We start from the raw sequence: 13,475 nt of genomic DNA, 5'->3' as shown, positions 1-13,475 counted from the left end.
TGAAATACTCGCGGTTTCGGCGAGATTTTTGAGAAAATCTGCACCACGGACAATTCGAGTTCTCGTCCGGGCGGCGTGACTCGAATTTGTTCGGCTAGCACGTGCAGGTCGCGGGTCAAAGAGAATTTTTTGACCGACGCATCTTGAACTATCCTTTATATTTAAGTTAAATGTTCTCTCTTCTGAAGACGAAGAAGAGATAAAACGGTGACGGTATCGAGTTTCTCTTCGAAAACTGATTTCATAATATTTCCGTATACTATTACTTTTTCTTGTGTATCTAATAAGAACCGCGTCTCCGCTATGTAATCGGATTAATTATGCCGCATTCATTACAGTTATCGATTATGTTTAGGCCCAGTTCAACAGTGGCCAGAGCTTAACTGGTAGTTAACTCTCACTCTCTGTCTCTTTTTAACTCAAAGGTTAGATAGAGACGGAGAGTGAGAGTTAACTACTAGTTAAGCTAACTGGCCACTGTTGAACTGGGCCTTAGAGGCTGTAATAAAACGTAATAAAACGTAATATTTGCGTCCGGTGTTTGCAAAATTGGATCGATCGGCGTCTACTTACCTCGGTGTCCCGAAGCGACGCGATGTCTCGGGCGAGCTATCGAATGCGCTATATACACGCGTGATATGATCAAAAACAATGCGTCGCGCCGGGAGAAAAGGGAGCGGCGTTACTCGCCATTTGTTGAATCGATTGCGTCACAGCGCGACTTTTTTGACACTCGATTGAGATACGACGTTGCGCAGCTATAAGTATGTACATATATACACGGCAGAAAAGTTCTCTCGCTTTTACTCGCGGGCGGGGTTACGGGGGGGGGATACTTTTTAAGAGGCTGAGTCACGTAGCAAGGTACAAGGGAGAAGTTCGCAGGTGATAACCTAGCCAAGAGTAGTTGGGAAGTGCAACAGTTTGTTATCAGTACATCCGGTAAGTACCAATAAAAACAGCTGTTAAGAGGAAGTAACGTATAAGAGAGAGAGGGAGACAGAGAAAGAGAGAGAGAGAGAGAGAGAGAGAGAGAGAGAGAGAGAGAGAGAGAGAGAGAGAGAGAGAGAGAGAGAGAGAGAGAGAGAGAGAGAGGAAGGACATTGTTCCGGCGTCGCACTGGGAGACAGACAAATAGAATTACGATTTGCAATCGTCGTCGCCGTGTGGTAACTCCGGGTCACCCCCGCGTAAACTGTGAGCGAGGGGAATTTATGGAAAAATTATGCCGCAAATACCCTTGACGTATAAAGTGCCCGTACTTTCGTAAGTCCTTTTAGACGATGTCGCCACCCACCGCGCATCGGGTATCGGTATCGGAATTGCTATTTGCAGACGGATCCGTGAGAAGCATGACTTTATCGTAGAGCGAAATGGAAATCGGCAGTTGTGTGGATTGACACAGCCGAGGCGAGTGCAAGCAACTGCACTCGCGTTCCGCCGGGTTTTACGTTTTACCGAGAGAAGAGAAAAGAGGTCGATTGAAAAAAGAAGAGAAGGGGGCGTCTTGCTTTTCCGCGAACCACTCACGCGGTTTTAATGGAATATATATATATAACGCGTCGTCAATATTAAGAAAATAAATTTTAGGCACCGTTGAATCGGACAGTCGGGAAGAAAAACTTGAAATTTTATCATTACTCTGGAGAGAAAGAGAGAGGAGGAGGGAGAAAGAGATATTACTGGTGGAGCATATAAAACTTCGACAAACTCCATTTCCACGTAGATCCCGTATGTATATACGTATATATATGTATATAGTGTGTCTCATAATTCGCGAATCACTTATCGTAGGCAGGTAACGCGAGACGCGAGTTAGGCTGAATCGAAGAGTCCGGTACTGTTTTGCGATTTTTGCAATAATTAATAATAATAAAGATCTGAGAATAAGCGTGTGTTTAGCAATAAGAGACTGCTCAGCATTACGCATTATTTGTGTTTCCCCTAAACACACTCTCTCGCCAATTATTGTCAAGCGCGTAATAATTAACTGCAATCGTCGCGTGACAATGTGCTATATCTTTTCGCACTGATTCGCGAATCTTTATTAATTAAGTTTGTATAAATTATTGAGAAACTGGTAAAAGATTTTCTGTTCGGTTAACTGGCTCTACCTGCTCGCGATAAATGGTACGACAATTATCTCCCCCAGACACCCTATATATACATATATACCTCAGAGACGAACTTGCATAAATTGATGAGGTAATTTAGTCATTATCAGACAGGCAAACGGACGAACGACGTGAAAACGGCGAATGAAATGAAATTGTCGAATAGAAGAATTCTGTATTTTAAGTTAGAAACGGAATAATAAATTTCTTTCGCCAGTATATAGAATAACAATTAAAGTAATTTAAATCGACCTGACTGGCAATATATATAACGTCTTTCCGATATGAACATTGAAAAACTGTGAGCCAACTTGGTTTGGGAGGAAAAAAAAAAGTGCTGTGTGAATCCGACAAACCAAGTTGGCTCACAGTTTTTCAATGTTCATATCGGAAAGATGTTATATATATATTGCCAGTCAGGTCGATTTAAATTACTTTAATTGTTAAGTTAGAAAGTCCGACCCCTAACTTTACCTATATTCGACTCCACTCCCCGCTGCGGCCCGCTCGAACCAACGTCGATAATCTAATCCAAGTTTCCATCTCCGTTTATATCATAGGCAGGATCATGGACTAGGGAGAGACACCGAATTGTTAAGCCGGGTCGTGAACTAATCCCCACTGTGTGTGTGTGTTGGCGCAATTTGGTCTAACTCTCGTGCTCGCTAGGGTATGGTTAGCGTTGCATCTAATCACCACATTTCCTTGGAAACGGCGAGCGAAGTGTAGAATCGCAAAATAAAAGAATTCTTTATTTTTGGTTAGGAAGTCCGTTCTTTAACTTCCCTACCCTCGTGTTTCGACTTATACTCTCTACTAACAACTTGAACAAACACTGATAAGTTAATCCGATCTTCCATCGCCGTTTATGTCATAAGTAGGATCATGGATTAGAGAGAGACTGCAAATTGTTAAGCTGGGTCGTGAACTAATTTCTACTTTTTTTTATTTCTACTGTTATGTAATTCTAACTCTCGCGCTTGTTAGGAAATAATTAGCGTTCTACATAATCATCACAGTTTTCTTTTTGGAAACGATGAGTGATCTAGAATCGCGAAATAGAAGAATTCTGTATTTTGAATCTTAACCCCTCGACTGCCACACCACTTTCCTCGAGTGGTCTTAAAATGCCAAAAAAAAGTTGTCGAAAATTAACGAAAAGTTTATACTATAGAGGAGTTTTTGAATGCTGTGTGATGGCGAATTTCAAGTCAAATTTAAAAAGTTTTTTGTTATAAACGTTTATGAGAACTTTTGTCATAAAATTTATTTAAACTTTTTTTTTCAAATATGATTTCAAAATCATGTTCGGCACACCCAAAAATTTCTAAATGTATACCTTGTTTCAGTCATTAATTTATGGTAACATTTTAATATAATAAAGTACCTCATGACAAGAATATTCGATAATTTTTCTTTTTCTTCTATATCTTTTTTTTCTGAAGCAACATTTTACGTGTCGGACTCAAAAATCGTGTTCGGCACACTCAAAAACTTTTAGTTACTTTATTGTTTCAGTGATAAAATTACTTAACGGTTTTAATCTAATAAATGACGAGGAAATACATTTTCGCTGCGATAAACGCAAAGTTGAAAATGATGAGACTTCTCGTCATCGGCAGTCAAGGGGTTAAGTCAGAACGATTTTGACTCTAACTTATTTCCCACTCCTTCCACTTTCCACTAAGAGCCACTCTTTACTAACAATACGACCTACTTGAACAAACATTGACAAGTTAATCCGATCTTCCATCTCTGTCTTTATCATAGATAAAATTATAAACTAGGAATAATTAAATAACAAATTATTAAGCCGGTCGTGAACTAATTCCTATACTGTTGACGTAATTCTACCATTCGCACTGGGGATAGTTAAGCATTGCATCTAATCGCCATAGCTTTTTTGAAAACGACGAGTGAACTGGTATCGCGGAATAGAAGAATCCCGTATCTTAAGTCAGGAAGATCCACTTTTCTACACACATTTCGACCCACTCCCTCTGCTGCAGGCCTGCTCGAACCAACGTCGATAATCTCTTCGGATTTTCCGTCTCCGTCTATATCATAGGCAGGGATCATAGACTAGGGAGGGATAGTGAATTGTTAAGCCGGAACGTGAACTAATTCCTACTGTTGGCGCAATCCGATCTAATTGTAAGTCTCGTCGGAAGATAGTTACCGTTACATCTAATCATCATACTTCCTTTGAGACGCGAGTTTTCAAACTCTTGCCCCAATTTATCCTCAAATTCAATTTTTGCCTTTAACCCCTGGCAATAAGTGCTATCGACATTTAAAGAATATCGGGGATCAGCAACAATATCGATACCTGAAAAAGACGCACCTCGTATTCTCGTTATTACAGATACTATTTGCGACAATTAGAAGAAATTAATGAAAATCGATATAAACAATATTGCGTGAATCATGAAAATGCAAATATGCTGTTATAAAATTATCCGCAAGCAATTATTTTCAAACGTATTTTTACGCGGCGTTTCGAGTGCGTCGATATCTTTCGCTCGATATCGGCTTCCGGATATCGGTATCTCGATGATATCGCGGATAGGCAATGTCCACGCAAAGATTACGACGCGAACGCTGATTATCGATAACCGAGTACCGTGCCTCGGTACAGCGTTAGGATATTTAAAAATCCGTAATCGCACAAGGGAGTAGAGCCAATCTACTAAAATTGCAGGACACGGCGTGCGCGCTGGAGAAAAAAAAAGAAGGTGGAAGCGGGTCGACGCGACGTGGCAGAGTATAGCGTGGAAAGGGTGGTGGAGGAAGAAGGTAAACCGGGAGGAGAGGCAGGAGGATGCTATCGCGGACACAGGGGTTGGAAGAGGCTGAAAGGGAGTCTCGCGTCCGCGGGTGGGGGGGGCGGGGGCTGGCAAAGGGTGCGGATGTACCGCGGGGGGGCGAACAGGCGGGCGAGCGGGCGCGATAGGGATGCTGCGAGAGAGCAGAGAGAGGTGTTTCAGTCGCGCGACGGCTCTCGCCCCAGCCAGTCGATCGAGCTGTCGTTACGCCGAGCGCAACGGTCGTTCGCGGGGGAGATCAGCGTCGCGACGAGACGCAGCTCGTTTCGCGCGTGCCGCGCAATTTTTCCCGCCGATCCGGAGCCCGCGGAAACGCGCGCGGCGCGCGAATCCTTTCCTCGCGAAACGCAAGAGTCTTTTTCCACCCCCCCTTTTTCACCCTGCCCGTCGGGCGCGAGACTTTTTCTCGTCGAGCAACCACCTGTACCCGTTGTCGCGATCGCGCCCTCCCGCGACAGCGCCGTTATGCCGCGGGCGCGTACGCGCCGAGCCGAGGAGTCGGACGGCGGACGGCGCGTCGCGCGGCTCGCGCGGCCAACCGCAGCGGAAAACGCGGCGGCCGCGTAGAGGACCGTGTCTTCGTAACTGCGCGTCCGTCGGCGGGAGTCAGTTCCGGAGTCAAGGTCGTCTGAAGTGAGAGAGGATTCCGTTTTTCTCTCCTTCTCACGCTCTCTCGCGAAGGCTCGAGGGGTGGAAGCTCGACTCGCGTCGAGCGCTACAAGTCGTCGGTTGGGATCGTCGCGGCGTCGAGGGGGATCAGGATTTTCCTCTGACGAAGGTAAGGACTAAAGTCCCCGAGCGTTATGCTAATCCCGCGCCTGCTTTTAACTTAACACGCCCGCGAGTCTTTCGGTCGTGTTAATTTTTGCTAGGCTCGCGTCGTGGGAAGGTTTGATCTCACGCGCAAGGCCGAGGGAGAGAAAGAGAGAGAACGAGAGAGAAAGAGACATTCCCCCGCGGCGATTTGCTTAACGAATGTTGCTTTTTGCGCCGCGATTCGGGCGGGCGCTGAGTTTCGGTCGGAATTACGAGTTTGAAAAAAACTGTTGAAAAAAGCGCGCTAACCGCGACTAATGCGAGTCCACATTAACGGCAGCCTAAGTGGCCGCCTTCGCGAGGCGTTAATTGCTGAGATGTCCGTAAAAAAAAAAAGGACAGGACCTCTAGTTAATTATTACTTGTCTATATAAGTGCATTCGCGTTTATTGCGTTTTAACTCGAGCAAGGTTATTATCAATCGATTGATCGGGTTATAATTTTAACTTGGCGCGTTTTTTCATGTTTTGCACGACGCTTTGTCAGCCGGGACGCTTTTTTCAGGCTTGCGATACACGGAAATTTAAATCGCCTGAAAATATAACGGCATCGAAGAACGCGATGGCTTATATATGTGTACGGCATAGAAATTTCCGTTTTTTTTCTCACGTTGTTGCACCAGCGTCGCTTTGACCGTGCCTCCGCAAAAATTTCGCGTTTCTCGAATAATTTTGTCAGAGCGATTTTGTTTAATTACTGTACCGGTTTAGGTTAATTGCTTTCTCATTTAGCATGCAAAATAATTATTAATCGATTATTCATGTTCTAATTTCAAGTTACCGCGCGTTCGTAATTGATTTACCGGGACAAAATTTCACAAAATATTGTACGTTTTTTTGATGATGTCGATTATTTATCAGAAATGACAAGAATGAGATATACCGTTCATGATTTATTAAGCCGATTCTCGATGATTAGCGAAATGTGAAAGTTTAACTGCTTTTTCAAATTAATGTCACATTGATGAGAAATTTTAATACATTATGATGTAAAATTACGACAAGTGTACGTATATACTCTTGCGAAATACCAGATAATATATACAGTGTAAAATGTTTCAATTTTGTATATATTGTAATCAATTAATCATTAGATATTTCTCATTATAGGTATAATTTTTAAAGCAAAAAAATGCGCTCTGCGTTTATTAAAACTGAACTCATTGAAATAATTTATATTGATACTATGTATTAATATATATGAAGAACTTATTTTAATAATTTTATAATTCCATTTTTCTTTAATCGTAAAAATAAAGCTTTAAAGTTAAAAAAAAATGAACAATTTGCAAAAAAGCTCCTTTTAAAAAAGCTTACCTCATTAGTTTGATTTATTATAAGTAACCATATATTTGTGTTTTAAAAATTATTACTCTTGATTTTTATTATATTTCTCTTATTAAATAAGAATTATATGAAAGAGACGCGGAGATAACTCGATATGTCTTACGATAATAACTCATCACGTCTGTTTTCTGGTGAAAGAATTATTTAAAAATTGAGAAGTTTAATCAAGTATTAAAAAATTTGTAACCACATATGTCTCACAAAACGATACTTTTATTTAACATTTCGTGATAATATGATGCGTTTTGATTCGGAATCGCTGAAATACTGTTCCAGCAAATTTACGGTAATCGCGGACAAATTTCCGAGCAGATTTTTTTTTTAATTTTTTTTATTTTTCCCAAATAAAAACATTCGTTAAATTTCCAGCGGACATTGCGATCGTTCCGATGTACGTAGTATAGCAATTACTTTCTCGTGCTGGACCCTTTTTTGCTCCCAAGCATTGATCAATGGGCTCTTATCTCGTAGAAAAACAGAGAAAGCGAAGGTGCGAGCATCCGTAACGCGTATATCAGACGAAAATACGGGCATTTTCTTCTCATTGTCGCGAGAGCGAGAGCGAACAAGAGAGAGAGAGAGAGAGAGAGAGAGAGAGAGAGAGAGAGAGAGAGAGAGAGAGAGAGAGAAAGAGAGAGAGAGAGAGAGAGAGAGAGAGAGAGAGAGAGAGAGAGAGACAGAGAGAGATTCATACACCTTCGCACACGTATCACAGCGATTTGTGCTGCAATGTGTGCATGATCAATTTGCTCGCGCATCCCGCGGATTGGCAGAAGTTCGATAAAGCGCGACGGCATTTGATCGCGTAGGATTGGCTGGGAAAGCCGACGGATGCCACATACACGCGAAATCTCGGCTAACCGTGCGCGTATACGGTGTATACGGTACGGTCGCGTCGTATGTTTATATTGTGCCCGGTCTATCGCGTGCATATATACCGTCGCGTGCGTGGGTGCATGCATGCATGTGCGTGCACATGCGTACGGCAAATAACTTCGATGGGCGCCCACGCCACGTTTCGGGGGAGTCTGCTCAAACAGACGAATACATTTTCATGGGATGCAAAATATGGAGCGACGGTTACTGCCGCTCCATGAATTAGTGAACACGGTCTCCATCCTCGTACGCGTATCTCACACTGGGCTGCAGATAGCGAATTCCTTCCTCGCGCCGGCTGACAGCCATAATTCACAGTTCACGGTTAAGCGTAACCTTAACCCTTTCAACCGATTCGCCGCACCGCCCGTTCGCGGAATGACAGCGTAATATTGAAACGTTCCGGCATGACGTTTAAAGACACGTTAGTCTGGTGTTTAAAGTCTAATCGGATCTGATATTGAGCGGATTTGACATTGTAAGACGAGATTAAGGGAGGAATTTATATATACGTTTCTCCCCTGTAGTTATATATACGTGTAGGCAATATTTATAAAAAATATATATATTTACAATATATAATATTAGCATAATAAATGCTTTTTTATATTATCTTTTATATACTATTTAATTTGAGGATATTGATAAAATTAATATATAAAGTTATGAAAATTTATCATAATTTACGCATAAGAGATTAAGAAGTAAAGATTCTTTACTATATAAAGAATTGAATCATGATATGAACATCATTTAGCGATTTCGAGGCTCAGCTTTTCAAGATTATGGATATAACCATGAAGAATAGCTGATTCTGCTACTTATTTGCATAAACTTATTCACTTCGCTGCACTGTTGAAACTTTGTTGGTGTATGCAATCATGTGATGTAGTTTTACAAACTGCCATTTTTTTCCTTAAAATTTAACTTTATCAGTTCGGAATATAGGAGCTTTTTCAGCTTATAATTTCATGTGAAACGAGTTTATTTACAAAGTGAATCTCCTTTTTTTTGTCTCTCCTCACGGAAGCAAATTTTGATACTGTAAAGAAAAATACCGAGATACTGTAGAGTTTTCCTGAAAGCGTATTTGGCTATTATTTGTCGGACGATAGAAGATCGTTTTCTCATGGACGTCTCACGAATGTGATTTGTGACGGTTTTTCTACGAACGTGTGTATTCGATTACAAATAACGATAAAGTACGTCTTTTGGACGATGAAATAAATTTATCGTCATGTGTATGAGCCGCGATTAACCGAGTTCATTTATCTTACATCCACATACGCGAGATTCTCGACTATATTTTTCTTTTTTCCTTTGAGATGTAAGCGGTTAATTTTTAGATGGCACGCAAATATACAAATGAAAGTATTTAAAGATGCATTTCTAATATAATTTGAATAAAATTAATTTTTTTAATATTAAATTTTTACGAATCATGTTGAGGTAACTGAAATAGCGTTCGTAAATTGGAAGGCGCAGAGAATAAAAAGTGTATTTCACAATATAACAAAAAGATTCAAGCGTGCTGTATTCCTCATTATACATCATTATATCCGTTAATGAAATAAAAGGTTATTGTATAATCTTTTAATTTGCAAAGGCTTATGAATTCTCTCTCTTTTTTTCTCTTTCTCTCTCTCATCTTATTTTATAATTTATTAAATAAAGACACAATACGTATTTCTGCCCAAGGCCGTAGCTTAATTTAAATACAGGCACGTGCTTGAGGATACTATTATCTATAATCGAAATATCAGAAGGAAGTATCACACAGAACTGTGAAAAATTTATATTGGATATTATTTAGCTATGTATATGCAGGTTTTTTGCGGTGGCAAAAAACGCTCTTAATGGTATCTCATGTAGTATTAACATTAAAATTATAAGAACGATGTCTGTTACGAGGCTGTAATAAAAACGATAATACCTTTGTTATTAATTTCTTAGAAAGGATAAGAGAGAAGAAAAGGTGGAAAAAGAATGGGCTCTCTGAAATTATGGTTTACTTACTTGCATAACGGTATGATACAATGCAATTAATATTAACACGTCAATCGAATGAAATGCGTTCGCAACGAAAGTGTATCCTGTCGCGCGTGTACCCGAGACACTTTATTCTCTCTCTCTCTCTCTCTCTCTCTCTCTCTCTCTCTCACTCACTTTCCACAAAAATAAATGGAAGCGTTTCGAAAATGCGTATTACAGACTGCCGATATTAATTACTAGTTTCGTTGTGTGTTGCACGTTTTGCATCAGTAATCACGCGCGTGTAACATCGTCCACAAAAATTTCAGGACGACGCTTTACGGCTCGTATATTTTTATCATCCGTAAATTTTTTTTCTCCTGTTGCACTGTTAAATGGTTGACCGACTTTCATGTTCTACGAACAGCAGGCTTCATGAACGTAATCAAAATAACAAAAATACAAGATCGAATCAACTAGACTGGAAATCTGTTGTCCGTTGTTGGTTATTGTTGCAGCAAAATGTTCTCGATTTTCCCCTCTTTTCTTCTTTACGCTGTTTTTTTATTTGGATAAACGTGACGATTGCTTTTACCGCTCAATGGAAGTAATTACATCCTCGTTTATATGAACGGGATTCGCTTCATCGTGCGCTTGGGATACGTTGCGCTAATTACGGGTTTCACAAATAAGCCGGCAGGACCGTTAATTTTCGGGGATAATTAACACGAGGAAACCTCGTTCTCTTAATAAACACAATCTTGTATGATTTCAATCATGCAGTTGGCGCGGTTATTGGTTCGGTCCTCGATATACATATTGTAAACCTACGAACAATCTTGTATGCGATGATCCTCCCCTGAATCGATTCATTATCGGGGAGTGATCCCCGACGACGGGCTGTGCTTAATCGACTGTGCTTGAACAATGCATCACCTCCGCGCTTTGGGGATCGTGCTATAAATAAACAAGGCCGAAATTTTCGCCCAAAACCCGTCGTGGTGTTATCACGCGGAACAGCATATTTAGACCGAGAAAATATACATAATCTCCATGTTCTCGTTGTGCATTTAACGTCAAATATGGCTGCCCGATTCTAAACGTTCGTTTACATCCAACAGAGCTGCGCAACCGTGTCTGGCGTTAAATCCGAGATGGGAATATGAGCCGAAGACCTCATGTACTCGTATGTACACAACGTGCTATCTCTCCTATAACGTAACATCTTCTCACTTCTGTAATGTAGCGGAATAACGTCCAGTAGGTATGTACTAAATTTACGGTGAGGATGCGAATCAATACGAACGAGAAAGGTCCGTAAATTGAAGTCGAATATTTTCAGGTTTTCGTCCGTTTCGTTAAAACTCAACGCATAAATTACCATTTGTGTTTAGAGAATCTTTTCAAGTTTGTAAATCAACGTTTGCATTATTTAACATTTTAGCGGGGAAAGAACCGACATGTCAAAACTGCATGCGATTGCACACGCTATAATGCATGTGTTATTGTACGTTGTGTAGCACAATAACCGTGCGAGGCTTTATAAAGACTATATAGGAAGATGCATTTTCTGTATTACCTAAAAGACAAAAAAGGACAGCACCTTCGCGTTCAACGCGGGCTTTTGTCCGAGAATGGCACGTCTGAATTTTTCACGACTTTCCGCCTTATTGGGTTCCGTAATTCCTCAACTCTGTTGAAAGCTTTTAGTTGAAGTTGAAGGTTTCTCTCTTATTAATCGCATCGGTATCCGCGCACGAGGCTCGATATCCGGCAGTGGAAAATTCGCTATTTTAAAAGACGCGATGAATTATTTCACATTGGCCTATATTCTAATTCCTCGCCGAAGTTTTAAATGTAAACCGTAATTCGAAGTTATATTAACACAATATTTCACATCGTCTTAAAAGAAGATTATATAGACTCTATTACTCTTTTACTCTCCACGATGAATAAATTAAAAAAATTTACATTATTACTTTTCCCGTTTTTTGATTGTTAATATTTAACATTTGATAGCAAAATTTTAGGCACAAATTACATTTTTGTAGAGAAAGGGTTATTCCAGATTATTAAAGATTACTAATTATCCGCTAGCATTTATCTCTCTTTTTACTTAATTAAAACGCAAGTTATGTTTATCACTTGTACGTACATAAAAGTTAAACTATAATGGATAAAGTACGATCCCGGAAATTGGCTACTATTACACGAAAAGGCAGAAATGTACTTTACCATCGAATAAACCTTCAGTCCTGTGTACAAAGCAAGCGCCAGTCAAACGCGGAATTCATCCAGTATGGAAAAACAATCCCAGTATGGGATTGAATTTTTATTTTTTCGCGTGTTTCACAGGCGGCGTATTTTCGCCTCTATTCATTTACGGGAACCGTGTCAACCAATAGGGTACAATGAATACGGTGAATTATCGGCCGGTGTTTCCCCTTTTTCTGCGCGATTCGCGCCGCGCGAATCTCGAAGCGTAAGATTCGATGAAACTATTCCGGTGCATTCGGTGTATACTCAATGACCGCCTCTTACAGCACGTCTATCGATTTGTTGTTAAACTCTTTTGTTAGCGACGACTGAAAAAAGATTGCTATTTTTTTTTTACAAAAAATAATTATATTTGAGTGCCGCTATTCAAGAAATTCGTACAAATATTTACCACGAACGTTTCGCAGGCACTTCGTTTATAAATACAGATAGCGAAGCTGCCTTATATGAACCGGCTTGTCTGCCAGATTATGATCATAAATGGTTCCGTTGTAATATGCATATCGTGAGGGGCAATCTTAACGGGCTTAACCCTTTCAAGCTTACAAGTGAGTGACATAATTTGCGGCGCGCTACATCTATCATTACAGCTTACTTATCAGGTGAATTATTCTCACGGCATCATCTTAGCGATAAGAGACACAATCGAATAGAGAAACGTAATCATTAAACTTTATAAGCGTGGTCAGAGGCAAGATCAACACGTTTACGACCAACGTCATATTTGAATGATATATACGAGCCGGTTTGCGGTTTCGCTTCTCACCGTACACCACTGTCGTATATCAGGGTAACCAAAGATTTATATCCATGCTTCACGTCCAGAGGTACAAAATGATGATCCTTCCTTATTGTAAGTTTTGTCGATCGTTATCTCCATTTCACGATTAAATTTGAGATTTTCTTAAACATATAATCTACTAGAATCAATTAGAGACCAAAATTTTCTTAATTTTATAAGTACAGCCATGAAACACGGAAGTCACAAAAACATTTTAACTTCAAATTGCTATATAGTGACTCAAATTTGATATTTAGTCAGAAATTGATCAAAGGATTTTATAGCTATACATAAAACATAGGTACATAGAGTCGAGAATTATATAAAAATTTTAAAAATAAAATGACTTTACAGAGATACACGGACTTTAACGCACTCCATGCAAATAAATTCGCCAAAATTACACGGCAACGTTCTGAGACCCAATAATGTATTATGGCGCACCGCGGTTTGTCACTCACATTTTTGA

General features: G+C 40.1%; 1 protein-coding gene across 2 annotated transcripts in view; it reads left to right on the top strand.

The window, feature by feature from the left end:
* The first annotated feature begins 5,086 nt into the window (after positions 1-5,086).
* LOC143900680 (uncharacterized) overlaps positions 5,087-13,475 on the top strand; it is a 66,703-nt gene continuing 58,314 nt past the window's right edge. For both annotated transcript variants that reach the window (XR_013257853.1, XM_077412296.1), the window contains exon 1: positions 5,087-5,717. The gene's annotated coding sequence lies outside the window, so the exon portion shown is untranslated. The remainder of the gene's footprint in view (positions 5,718-13,475) is intronic.

Source organism: Temnothorax americanus, unplaced genomic scaffold, assembly GCF_048541705.1.
Source record: "Temnothorax americanus isolate GAGA-0224 unplaced genomic scaffold, ASM4854170v1 Scaffold3, whole genome shotgun sequence".
NCBI classification, from domain to species: Eukaryota; Metazoa; Arthropoda; class Insecta; order Hymenoptera; family Formicidae; genus Temnothorax; species Temnothorax americanus.
The sequence above is the reverse complement of the archived record's forward strand: the minus strand, read 5'-3'. Positions and strand labels throughout refer to the sequence as shown.